At 45.3% G+C, this 13,396-nt stretch overlaps 1 protein-coding gene across 2 annotated transcripts in view; it reads left to right on the top strand.

Moving 5' to 3' along the window:
• Positions 1-9,271: 9,271 nt before the first annotated feature.
• LOC121454423 (inner centromere protein) overlaps positions 9,272-13,396 on the top strand; it is a 29,299-nt gene continuing 25,174 nt past the window's right edge. For both annotated transcript variants that reach the window (XM_041661754.1, XM_041661753.1), the window contains exon 1: positions 9,272-9,409. The gene's annotated coding sequence lies outside the window, so the exon portion shown is untranslated. The remainder of the gene's footprint in view (positions 9,410-13,396) is intronic.

Raw genomic sequence — 13,396 nt, forward strand, 5'->3', positions numbered from 1 at the left:
CACTGCAAACAGACAAAAACCCAGAGTGAAGCAAGGAAATCAGGCCCAGAACAGGAGCGGCCAGCAGGCGTTGTCCTCTGGTGCCCCCAAATGGACGTTTAAACAACTGTATTTACTGTCTATCACGGACTGAGGATTTTCTGTATTGGTTTCTCTCCCTCCCTCCTTTCTTTCTTCTTTTCTTTTTCTTTTTTTTTTGGGGGGGGGGATGAGGGGGTTTGAGACAGGGGTTCTCTGTGTAGCCATGACTGTCCTGGAACTCACTCTGTAGACCAGGCTGGCCTCAGCTCAGACATCTGCCTGTCTCTGCCTTCCAAGTTCCGGGATTAAAGGCATGCACCACCACTGCTTGGGTTCTGTATTGCTTCTATTGTCTTCTGAAAGGACTACTTCACCAGCACAAAAAAGACTAGCATATTAAAGAGAAAGAGCTGAGGCGTCAGGGATTCCGGCACATGAGCAACATTTGAGATATTCAGCCTATTTGTGCACACACATAAAGGCCAGCAATATTGTAATTGATATGATGTTTTTCTTTTGGGGGGGCAGGAGTTTATGTTACCCAGTTGGTCTCCAACTCAGCCCGTAGCTGAGAATGACCCTAAACTTCTAGTCTCTTGCCTTTCCCTTCTCAGTGTGGATATTACAAGCATTTGCCATCATGCCCAGTTTTATTTATAATTTTCAAATGTCTTAAATATTATCTTTAGATCTTAAAAATGTGAAAATTAGCTCTTCAAAATTATCCCTCCAAAACACTAAAACTTCTTCTCTTTTGCCTTGGAAGTAAAATGAAATTCAGAATAGTAGTTTTTTTTTTTTGATGTGTGTAATAATACTGGTGCAACATATGCATGTACCACTAACACATATAGCAGTGTTTTCATTAAAAATGGCATTATTTGGTATCATTGGAAAGATCTTGCTCATGCGTTCTGTTTGGGACTGAACCTAGGCTTCACTATACCAAAGAACTACTACCTCCAATAGCTATAATGCCCCTTTTTTTCCATTTTTTTTCAACATAAATACCATAATCTAGTCCATTTCATTTTTAAAAAGTCACTCTGATGTAGAAAATTGTCTTCTCAGAAGAAGAAATATATCATTTAGGTAAAAAAAAAAAGCAGCAAACATAAGATGGAGGCAGGTGGTACATGGGTGTGACCCCAGCACTTGGGAGGTGGAGGCAGAATCAGGAGTTCGGAGTCACCCTTGTCTTGACTGTGAAGCAAGTTGAAGCCAACCTGGGAAACATGACACTCCATCTTTAAAATGTGGGTAAAAGCGAAGTGCTTGCTGTCCAGGCAGGAGGACTAGAGTTTGGTTGCCCAGCACCCATATAAATGGGATGGCCCACTTGTTATACCAGCTCCGGAGAGGCAGAGATAGCGTCCCCGGAGCGAGCAGGCTAGAGGGACCCAACCGGTGAGCTCAGTGTCTAGGTAACAGATGCTGCCTCAGTACATATGGTAGAGAACAGTTGAGGGAGACAGCTATGTCAACCCCTGGCTCTCACATGCACGGACACAAGTACATGTGCTTCTGAACACAGACATATGCCCCGATGTGTTTGAACATGCCCCCACACACAAACACACATGCACACACACACTCACAACACAAACAAATCTATGCCACAGAAGGGTGCATAAAGAGCTCCCTGAAGGCACAGGTTAGGTTACTACACAGACATTCTAGTACTGGGGTAGGCTACCTCCCTTGGAATTGTTGGTCATAGAGACTCCTGAGACCCTTCCCCCAACACTGTAGGAAGTAGCTACTGCTGTTGGCTGTTGGTGATATTACTGAAGACACCATATTATTTTGGAGGACTTAGAGAAACCAAGCTAGACTTGGACTAGAATACTGACCAGCCAGGCAAGATGAGCCCCCGATGTACTAGTGGGGAGCCTGTTGTGGGGGGAACCAAGTACTTTCTGACTTGATTTGATGCCTGCTCCACTGCAAAGAATTCACATCTGTTTCTGTAAATCCAGTTAAAAAGTACATGGCTGAGGTGGGCAAAGGCCCTGTGGGGATGCTGCTTTGGTTACTTTGCTAAACAGACATGATGTGTCCATCAAAATACTCCCTAAACAGCCGTTACTACCTATAGCATCTGCTGTTGTCCGGTTTGGTCAGAGAACTTCCTTTGGCAGGGGTCAGTGGTGCCTGCAGAGACTCACGATTGTCAAGGTACCGAAAATTAATGATTGTTGAACATCTAGCCACAAATGGGACACACTCATCACATCCTCCAAGGTCCAGGAAACATTCTGGAAGAAGAGGAAGCATGTAAGTCTGGGAAAGGCATGGGGGAGACGTGTGGACTGCTGACTTTCAAAATCCCTCAGGGGTTTCTAAGCCAGAGCCGAGGTTGTTCAGGTCTGCTCTCAGGCCAGACCAAGGAAACAACTTCTGGACACCATGAAGTGCGTTATCAGCTACTCTGCTGAGCAGTGACTCTGGGCTCTGCCCTGACAACTCTGTTGGGAGAATTCCAGTCACTCCGTGTCTTTGGAAACATGCTTCGTGTCCTCCTAGGGCTCTGAGACTTTGGGTGATTAAGTCACACTTGATAGTGGCTTCTGTCTACGTACAGAGGACTTCTGTGGTCTCTGTCCCGATGACCCTCAGCCTGTCTGCCTACAGATGACTTCTGTGGTCTCTGTCCCAATGACCCACGGCCTGTCTGCCTATAGACGACTTCTGTTTGCTGCATTCCACCGGACGGCAATGCTAGACCAGGATGCTGTGGCCTTCGTGGCTCTGTGCCCTCCCAGGCTCTGTAACTGATTTCGAGCTTCATTTTATTTTGTTCTCCTTTGTTCTTGAGACAAGCTTTCCTAGATACTAAACAGACCTTACATTTGCTGTGGAGTTGAGGATGACTTTGAACTTGAGGTCCCGCCTCCATTTTCAGAGTGCTGAGATTACTACCAAACTCAGCTTTCGAGCGGGTTTCTGGAATCCTGGAGTCAGCCACTCCCATAGGTCTGCATTGGGAAAGCACACAGAAGCCTCAGATTCCAGTTAGGAAGAAGCGCCAGAGCTCTACAGAATGGCAGGGCTACTAAAGTTAATGACGAGTCACCACAGGTATTCAAAAATACCTAGAAGAGAACATTGGAATATCACACACACACACACACACACACACACACACTCACACACAGTTGGGGTGGAGAAGGTGGGGGGTTATCCCGATCTGACCATTGCATATTGCCTACAAATATGTAGAGACCACATTGTAAAATTATCAAAATGGAGGGAGGTTGAGCTGAGGAGACGGCTCAGAGGTTCAGAGTATACTGGCTGCTCTTCCAGAGGACCTGAGTTGGATTCCTAGCCCACACAGTATAACGGCTCTATGGCCTCTGTGGGAATCAGGCACATATGTGGTGCACAGATAGACATGCAGGCAAAATACCCGTGCACATTTTTAAAAAAATCAAACTGTGGACTTGGATGTAGTGAGTGGCTTTTGCCTGTCATCCTGACACTCAAGGATCAGCAGTGTAAAGCTACACCATGAGCCCTCTCTAAAAACAAAACCAAACCCAAAATTATCAAAATGTAGGTACAATACTTCTATAAATGTTCCTGCTCTACAATTGCAAGGGATTTACCGTAGATTCAGTTGAGATAATTAATTTCATGAACTGTAACATACTCCTATTCTGGTGAAGGTTTTAAATGATCCCAGCTCTACAGGGTACTACAGGGTCACTTGCCAGCTCTTTAGCATTTTAGAACCAAGACAGGAAAGTAGAAGGTTCTGGACTGTGAACACTCAGATTCTTAGGTCTGAAGGAACCCTGGAAACCACCTCTTACTCCACTGTAAGAAGATGGACTTTGATAATGTCCATTTCTGGGCACATTACTGAATTTTCATGTGACTTGAAGCTAGCCACCCAGCTCTGTGAGCTGCTTGCTGCTTGCTCAGTTACAAAGTGTCGGTTTCAGTCCTGCAAGAACTGCAGCGATGATCACATTGACCTTATTAGGGTAACGAGGGGGATCAAAGGGATGAGTCTGGGAACATTTGGACGGCGGTAACAACAGGAGACTCGTGTTTTTTCTTATTGCTCCAGACCAGTGGTTCTCAACCTGTGGGTTGTGACCCCTTCAATGTCGAGAGACCCTTTCACAGAGATCACATATCAGATATCCTGCATAGCAGATATCTACATTACTATTCATAGCATAGTAGCAGGAAAATTACAGTGGAATGGAGAATATTTGTAGCTACACAACAACAAAAAAATCCCATTAGATTTAAAAAAAAAACCCAATTTTAAAAAATGGAATACAGCTCCAAATAGAACTCTCAAAAGAGGAAACTCAAATGGCTGAGAAACACTTAAATAAGTGTTCAACATCCTTAGTCATCAGGGGAATGCACATCAAAACTACTTTAGGATTTCATTTTACATTTATCAGAATGGCTAAGATCAACAAAACAATGTCTGCTCACGCTGGAGAGGATGTGGAGTAAGGGGAACACTCCTCCACTGTTAGCGGGAGTGCAAACTTGTACAGCTACTGTGGAAATCAGTGCGACGTTTCTTCAGGAAAATGGAAATTGATCCACCTCAAGATCTAGCCGTACCACTTTTGGACATAAACCCAAAGGACATTTTATCCTTAGAGAAGAAAGACACTTGCTCAACCATGCTTACTGCTGCTCTAATCATAAAAGTCAGATATTAGAAACAACCAAATGTCTCTCAACAGAAGAATAGATAAAGAAAATAAAATGTGGTAGATTTACACAATGGAGCATGACTCAGCTGTTAAAAAATAACATCATGAAATCTGTAGGCAAACTGATGGAACTAGAAAAAGAAATCATCTTGAGTGAGGTATCCCAGACCCAGAAAGTAAATAGATATTCACTTATATGTGGATATTAGCTGTTAAGTCAAAAATAACCAAGGTGAAAACCATAGAACCCCAGAGGTTAGGTACAGAGTTAGGAGTCATGTCCCAAAGAAACTCAGGACAAACGACTAATTGTTGTGCCTATATGACATACCAAAGCACATGTAGGCTGCCAGGCTCCCTTAGCATAGCAAGCACGTGGTACCAGAGTCCTGGTTCCTCTTGGCATTTCTCACCCCTGTTCTTTATGCTAAACTCCTCTAGCCCCTGAGTTTTGTTTCCCTTGGCCTAGATTCCTAGAAAAACCCTGCTTGCATGTGGGTTTAAGCCAACAGAATGCCTTTATTAGCTGGGCAGTGATCACACTGTGTGTTCAGGATCCCAGTGTAGCCCTGGGCCTTTCTCAGGGTGAGCTTTAAACACAAAAACCATGTTTTTGGCTAACATACTTCAGTTAACTAGAACAGTTATCCAGAAGCAGAACTGTAGTAGCTAAAAAGCCAAGTTAGTACATTTAGTCTTTCCCAGAGCTATGAACTTTGATGGATTAGGCCATTGTTTTAGTTTTGACAGGTGGAGCTATGTGTTGAGTTTTACAGCCCCAATGGCACTTCCATCATGGAGTCAGTTGTGCTAAGTTATGGGGGCCTATTAAGATCTGGGGCCTTCTTACAGTCGTGTCCTCATGTTTATTCATAAGGGACTAGGTGGGACAGATAGATATTGTTAGGAAAGGGAAACAGAATAATTATAGATGGATGGGGGCTGGAACAGGAACATCAAATGGGAAGAAGAAGGAGCAAAGGGGGCAAGAGAGGGAATACAGAAGGAGACAGCTAAAATTAAGGGTAATTTGAGGAATAGTACAAAAACCTAATACAGTAGAAGCTTCCTAAAACATATCTATATGTAAAGGCAATCTAAATGAAATTGCCAAATAATGGAGGTGACAGAGCCCTAACGGGCCTTCTCTTGTCACCAAATGAAGCTTCTAGTACTGGAATTGGGTTAAATCTAATTGAGTTGTTGGCCAAAGGGGCCCCACAGGAATCCCCAAACAATCGAGTCTGTTGCCAAGACTACACACTGATTTTGACAAACTGAAGGCAGCATTATTGATGACCACACTTACAAAACTCATTGAACACGGAGAAGTTGAGAAGTAGAATCTGGTGCCTACATAGAGTCTTCACCCATGTGTCCTAGCATCTTTGGTACAGGAAGAGATAGTCTGCACACTACCAAAAGAAACATCAGCAACAGCCCAGCCACAAACTGATGAACCAGCCTGACTCCATTGTAAGATCAGAGGCCATCTTAACTGGGTGGTGGAGATGTACACCTTTAATCCCAGTGCGTGGGAGGCAAAGGCAGGAAGATCCAGGACAGCCAAGGATGCATGGAGAAACCCTGTCTCAGAGACCCCCAGTAGTAGTATTTTCTCGTTGAGACCAACAGTCCACAAATAACGACAGAGATTTATTATTAATTACGAAAACTTGGCCTTTAGCTTAGATTTGTTTTCAACTAACTCTTATAACTTAATTAACATAGTTTTTAATCTATGTTCTGCCTCGTGGCTCGTTACCTCATCTCTGTACTGTGCGTCCTGCTCTCCCTGCCTAGCTCCCGGCCATTCAGCTCTTTATTAAACCAATCACAGCAATACATCTTCACACCATGTAAAAATATCCCACAACAACCTCCACCTCCTCCCAGAGATTAGAAGCCATTTTGTTATAAGATCAAAATAAGGTCATTCCTGTTTTCTGTAAAACTTCGGTTTGACCTCATTTCTGGAACGTGACATGTTCCACACTGTGTACCCTGACCTCTACTATGGTAAGACCGTCTGGAAATCCCTCAATCTTGGAAAACCTCCTAGTCTTGCAGTTCTTGGGCTATATAAATCCCACATTCTGTTGTGTTCGATGCTGTTCTTTCAAGCCCTATTTTAGATAAATAGCCCTGTCTGACAGAAAATAAAGCTTGCTTAACTTTGGGTAATGGTCTTTACTCTTGTTTGGTGGGATTAACAGAACCCTTTGATCAACAGTGGGGTCCTGCCTGCAAGATATGCTGGGGCAATGGAGGAACAAAGTTTAGGAGTAACCAACCATTACCTAATTTGACTTAAGGCCTATGCCACAAGATGGAACCCACACCCGGCACTATCTTGGTGACCACAAATCTGTGACTAGATAACCCACGGACCTAGGATTAAGTCAAATACTACTGGTCTAGTAAAGGAACATATCAATAAAATGATTTCTAATGACATTCTGTTGTATTCATGTGGGACCCTCACCCCTTATTCTCAAAGGGTCAAGAAGAAATTTCCTAGCAGAATGTTTTCCCAGGAAGATAGTGGCCTTCCCCTCTCCTACCTGGGAGATTCCGAGCACAAGGTCACTTAGCTCAGCCCAGCCAGCCAGTCAACTGATGATAAAGAAGCAGGATGGGAGAGAGCAAAAGACCTTGCGCCTGTGCCAAAAGCAGCTTCAAAAAGCCTCTTTGTAGTTATACCTTTAAAAGCTTACCCCACAGAGGAGATACAACTCCTCTCTCTACCTCGCTGCAACGGGGTTTGGAGACAGGGGTTCCAAACATGTTTGTATTATGCTAATTAAAACTTGCTTATTACAGTCTGGGCCTCTCTGGTGGTCTCTCTCTGGGGGTCGTAATGTGGGCACAACACTCACAGATCAGTGCCTTGCTCAGCCGTCATCAGGGAAGCTTCTTCCTGCAAAAGACAGAAACAAATACAGAGATCCACAGTCAGACATTATCCAGAGTGAGAGACCTTGTAATATTCAGCTATAAATGGGATGTCTCCATTAAGTCCCTCCCCTCAGGAGTAAGTGGAGCCAGAGGGAATGGAGGACACTAAGAAAACACAGCTCATTAAATCAACGGGATCAATGCTCATATGAGCTCAGAGACAGAGGCAGCATCCACAGGGTTTGCACAAATCTGCATCACGTCCTTTGTGTACGTGTTATGACTTTAGTATTCTTTTAAAAGATTTGTTTATTTATTTATACATACAGTGTTCTGCCTGCATGTATGCCTGCAGGGCAGAAGAGGATAACAGAGCTCATTCCAGATGGTTGTGAGTTGCTGGGAACTGAACTCAGAACCTTTGGAAGAGTAGTCAGTGCTCTTAACCACTGAGCCTCCAGTTTAGTATTTTTATGGGATTTCTGAGTGTGCAAACAAGTGGGGTCTCTGATTCTTGTGCCTTCTCTTGAGCTTTTTTATTTGTTGTTTTGTCCAATTTCAATGTGTTAGGGTTTGCATTTTTATACTATATTTTATGTCTTACTTTATTATTATCCCTTAGAAGCCTGTTTGTTTTTCTTTTTTAAAAAAGATTTATTTATTATATATACAGTGTTCTGCAGCATGCAGCCCAGAAGAGGACACCAGATCTCATTATAGATGGTTGTGAGTCACCATATGGTTGCTGGGAATTGAACTCAGAACCTCCAGAAGACCAGACAGTGCTCTTAGCTTTTGAGTCATCTCCTAAGCCTGCCCGTTTGCTTTCTAATGAGAGACACAAAGGGAGTGGATCTGGATGGGAGGGGAGGTTGGGAGGAACTGGGAGGAGTATAGAGTGGGGAAATTGTAATCAGGATATACTATGTGAGGAAAAAAAAAGCTATTTTCAATAAAAGGAAAAACAATTTCAAAAAAACAAAACCCTTCTTCATCTGTTCATGAACTTTCAGTTTCTCCCACCTTTTGGCTACTGCGAATGACTCGATAAAGAGGGTGGAGGTGTAAGTATTTTGGAGACTGAAGCTTTTAATTTACAGGTGGTGGCAACCCTCAACTAATACTTTACTAATGTCTGTGGCTAGAGAATTCTCTGTTGTGTGTGGCTGTTCAATCTGTAAGGTACTTAGCAAATACTTCCGGGTGACAATCGCGGCTCTCAGGAAACACTCTGTGAGATTTGCAATGTGTTTCTTTTTAATCTCCTTTTTACTTCTCAAAAATAGCAGAGGTCACAAAGCTGCCATTCCAAAAGCAGAATAGTGAACCTGTGACCAGCGAAGTGAATGGTCCGAAGATAGTCTGAGTCCTCCCGTAACGAAGCCCGTCTTCGCAATGCAGGCTGGGACTTGTAGTTCCGAGCTACACTCGCTTCCCGGACCGAGCAATCACTTCCTCATTGCTTTGCGTACCGCGGCTCCCGGAAGTTGGGGCGTGTTAAAAGCGTCTATAGTCTTTTCCCACAGATTGACAGCACTGACAGCCAATAGATAACCGGAATCCTTTGTCCTGTTACATGATTGGTTTGCAATTTTGTAACCGCCCTGACAAACTTAGGGGGAATTGGCTGAGCCACAGTTTTGAAAATCGTAGATTCGCCCGCGCTCGCCGCTCCGTTGGTCCTTGCCTGCGGCGAGCCGTGAGCCCCTACGTCTAGCGGGTTGGGCTTGGCGGGGAGCTTCTTCTGCGGAGGCCGAGGGCTGGAATCGTAGTGGTCGGGGCAGACACGCCGACGCCGGGTGAGTGAGTGCAGGAGGCTGGCGTGGCGGGGTCGCGGTGGTCGGCATCCGGTCCTGTCCGCTTCTTGGCCTGGGCCAGGGGCTTGAGTGGTCCACTCACCCTCGCCCCTTGTTACCTGGGATGTGGGGGTCACTTTCCAGTGGTGCTGGGCTTGGAGCTAACCTGCAGTCCCGTGCACCTGGGCCATGGGATCTGAGAATGACCGATCCCCTCCCCCACGCGGTGCCTAACACCTAGTACACAGCCTGGGCTGCTCTGTGGATCCGGACCCAAGTCTCCATACCGTAACGACTGCTGAGCTTCCTGCACCCTAGCTGAGTAGCATTTTAAAACTGTCCCAGGTGTGATTAATAAAATTGCTGCAGGATCCCTGGTGGCGGCAGGCGGCAGAAACACTGCAGGTCCCCAAGTGGTGGCAAGCAGGGGGCTGCGGGTCCGAGAGCAGCCAGTCCCAGGTAGGGACAGTGCACGAGACCACGCCGCCGCAGGTCTCCGAAGGTGGCTGGTCCCCGGCGGCCAGAGACGGACGGATGGGCACACCCTGTAGAGTGAGGTTGGATATTTATTAGGTGGGTTATGGAGGGGAAGGGAAAGGGGGAGAAGAGCTGAGAGGGAGAGAGAGAAGGGGGGAGGGGAGAGAAGGGAAAGATGGAGCTGCCTGTCTGAGAGGCAGACGGAAAAGAGAAGGAACTCAGGCTGGAAGCTGAAGATCAGCCTGCCTCAGCTGACAGGGAGGGAGTGGGCGTGTCTTGTCTCTTAATTTAAGAGACCTTTACACCAGGTCGGGAAGCCGAACCTGCCTCTTACTTTGTCATTCCCGCAAGCTTAGTCCCTTGTGTGCAGTGCAGTTCCCTCCAGCCTCCTGCTGCCCAGGGACAGGGTTGTGCCGTTCTGAGCTTGTAGGTAGTGTCCAGGAAGCCTGTAGCTAGTGGTTAAGAGCAGTTTAAATCCATGCTCTGCCTTCTGATTTACTTGGTGACTTTGACTTAGACTTCTTGTCACCTATGTTCGTGGTATCCTGGAAAATGTGGCAAGAAGGAAATGAGAGGGTCCCTGGCCCAGAGTAGGACTCTGAATGAGAGAGCAGCTATAGTGATGGATCTTCGTGCGTGCAGGTGCGTGGGGAAAGGTGCTTAGTTCACCTTCTACACCCATAGGAGAGAATGCAGTGGAGGCGCTAATCTGGTGAATGGCACGAAACAAGTATTTATGGAAAGGAAGTGATCTCCCTTGGTGGTATTTGGGTGCTCTGGTTCTTGTATGGGCTTAGGGTGAAGTTTCCCGGGAGTCTGATTCTTGTTACACCCCTCCTTTCTCAGGGTCACCTCTTCTAACTTGCAGTGAGGGCCTGCTAGAAGGCACATTTCCTCATGGAGGAAGTGTGGTTTTGGACTTGGTTGACAGAAGCTCGCACTCATGTTGGCAGTTTGAACAGATGCTTTGTAAAGTTACCTACTTGTTGCTTTCTGTAGCTCCTCTGCAAAAATTTTTGGTGTCCTTGAACAGTTCTCTTTGCTGACCTTGAACTGAAGTCTTGGGGTGGCAGTGGGAAGGCCGTATTTGTGATTAGCTGACTGCACAGTTTTTCCTAAAGCCATAGTGCTCCTGCCTTTGCTCCATTTAGTGCTGCTCTTGGCAGGTAGCTCAGGGTCTTTGGGTGTGTATTGGCCAGTCCTAACCTGTACCTAGTCAGTTAGTCACTGAGTGTCCCTGTGTGTGACGGTGATGGGAAGGGAAGCTTCAGGAAAAGTTGATGAATGGATGAGTTCATTCCTCAAGTGCCAGGCATCTGGAGGGCTACACATTTTCTTGTTGATGAACAAGACTAACGGGTTGCCCTCAGGGAGCAATGTTTAGTAGGTAGAGAGAGCAACAGTAAGCAAACAAACAATCACTCATTTGCTGTGCACATAACTGGAATCTGTGTGTGTGAGATCTTGGTTTGGGTTGGAGGTCTGGTCTCCCTGAGTGTAGTGTGGAGCTAAGTGAAGAAGCTATCTAGAATAGGAGACAGAGTTCCTAGAAGCCAGAACTTGTTTGAAGGACAAAGGGATAGTGTGCCCCACAAATCAAACCGAAGAACTTTAAAGGAAAACCCTAGAATGTTTTAATGCTACAGCGTATCTGTGGCATTAAATTCCAGAAGGATGGGGGATCAGTAATCTAGCTTTTCCTTCTGTGACCTTTGTAGGCAAGAGACTGAGGTGTGCATGTGTGGTTCCTGCTTTTCAGAGTGTAAGTTGGTAGTCACCAATCTGATTACAGGAGAAGGCCAGTTCAGGCCCCCTTTCCACTATTGCTAGGCATCTTAGTTGAGGTCATCCTTGTGGATTCCTGGGAATTTCCTTGGCACCAGGTTTCTCCCTAACTCCAAAACGTACCCTCCCCATCAAGATGTCTCTTCCTAATTGTCATCAGAGAGCCTTTACCAAGTAACTGATGGAAGCAGATGTCGAGATCTACAGCCAAGCACTGGGGGGACTCCCGAGAAAGGAGGAGGGATTGTACAAGTGGGAGGAGGGGGCGGACAAAGATGGCCCACAGAGACAGCTGATCTTAGCTCATAGGAGCACATAGAGTCTGGATCAACAGTGAGGGAGCCTGCATGGGACTGACGTGGGCCCTCTGCATGTGTGTGACAGTTGTGTAGCTTGGTCTGTAAGACTCCTAGCATTAAGATTTTGGGAACCTGTTACCTCTACTGGATTACCTTGCCCAACCTTTATGCAGGGGGAGGAGCTCATTCCTACCTCAACTTGATGTACCATGCTTTGTTCAAGCCCATGGTAGGACTGCCCCTTTCTCAATGAAGACAGAGGAGGAGAGGAAGGAGGGGGAAACTGTTGTTGGCCTGTAAAATAAATGAAAATGTTAATTAAATAAAATTTAAAAAAGAAAAAAGTTGCATATTATCCTAAAAGAAAGTGTAAGAGTGGTGGCTCAGTGTCCCTGGGTAAGGTGAAATCTGATGTACTATAGATTATAATGGCTGTCATCCATTATTTTGTCCTTTTATTTGTTTACCACTTGGGGTATTTATTATGTATTTACTGCTTGGGGTATTTATTGAGGCCCTGCTATGACAGTAACAGAATACTTCCACTTAGTGTAGGATTTTTTTTTTTTTTTGGTTTTTTCGAAACAGGCTTTCTCTGTGGTTTTGGAGCCTGTCCTAGAACTAGCTCTTGTAGACCAGGCTGGTCTCGAACTCACAGAGATCCGCCTGCCTCTGCCTCCCGAGTGCTGGGATTAAAGGCGTGCGCCACCACCGCCTGGCTTAAGATGTTTTAATAACATAGGTTCTTTTTATTTTATTTTTATTTTTTTTAATAACTATGAGACATGTCTGATCCTGGCAGCACCACTCTACTTGAGAAAAGATAATGGGCATCGAAGAAATTCCACATGGAGTTTACTTTCTTTGTTGCAAAAGTAAACCACTGGATAAGAAAGTGCCCTTGCCTAATTGGATAAGCAGGACATAAAGAAAGTGACTGCCAGACATTGTCAAGACAAGTAGGGCTGGGCGGTGGTGGTGCACGCCTTTAATCCCAGCACTTGGGAGGCAGAGGCAGGCGGATCTCTGTGAGTTCGAGACCAGCCTGGTCTACAAGAGCTAGTTCCAGGACAGGCTCCAAAACCACAGAGAAACCCTGTCTCGAAAAACCAAAAAAAAAAAGACAAGGAGGGACAGTCCTTCAGAGTATCCTGTTTTACAGAAACTCTATTGGATATGCTAGGTCTGTAGGCCTAAAATGAATGCCCAATGTTGCTGAGAGGAACCTTGGGTGACTATACAGATGCCCAGCTGTTTTTGTCATTTCTCTAATTTTTTTGGAAGTCAATTGCTCACACTTCCTGCTTACTTAGTTAATATTTCCTTCAGCTACCTTTTCTGAGATATAACTAGATAGTTATAGTTTTCATTGTTTACCAGATGCAGAAAAGAAACTCACTTAAGAGGTGTAAAGTGTATAAAGTTGAGA

Source organism: Microtus oregoni, unplaced genomic scaffold, assembly GCF_018167655.1.
Source record: "Microtus oregoni isolate MIOR12 unplaced genomic scaffold, Mior012 000012F_ref0000307, whole genome shotgun sequence".
Classification (NCBI taxonomy): domain Eukaryota; kingdom Metazoa; phylum Chordata; class Mammalia; order Rodentia; family Cricetidae; genus Microtus; species Microtus oregoni.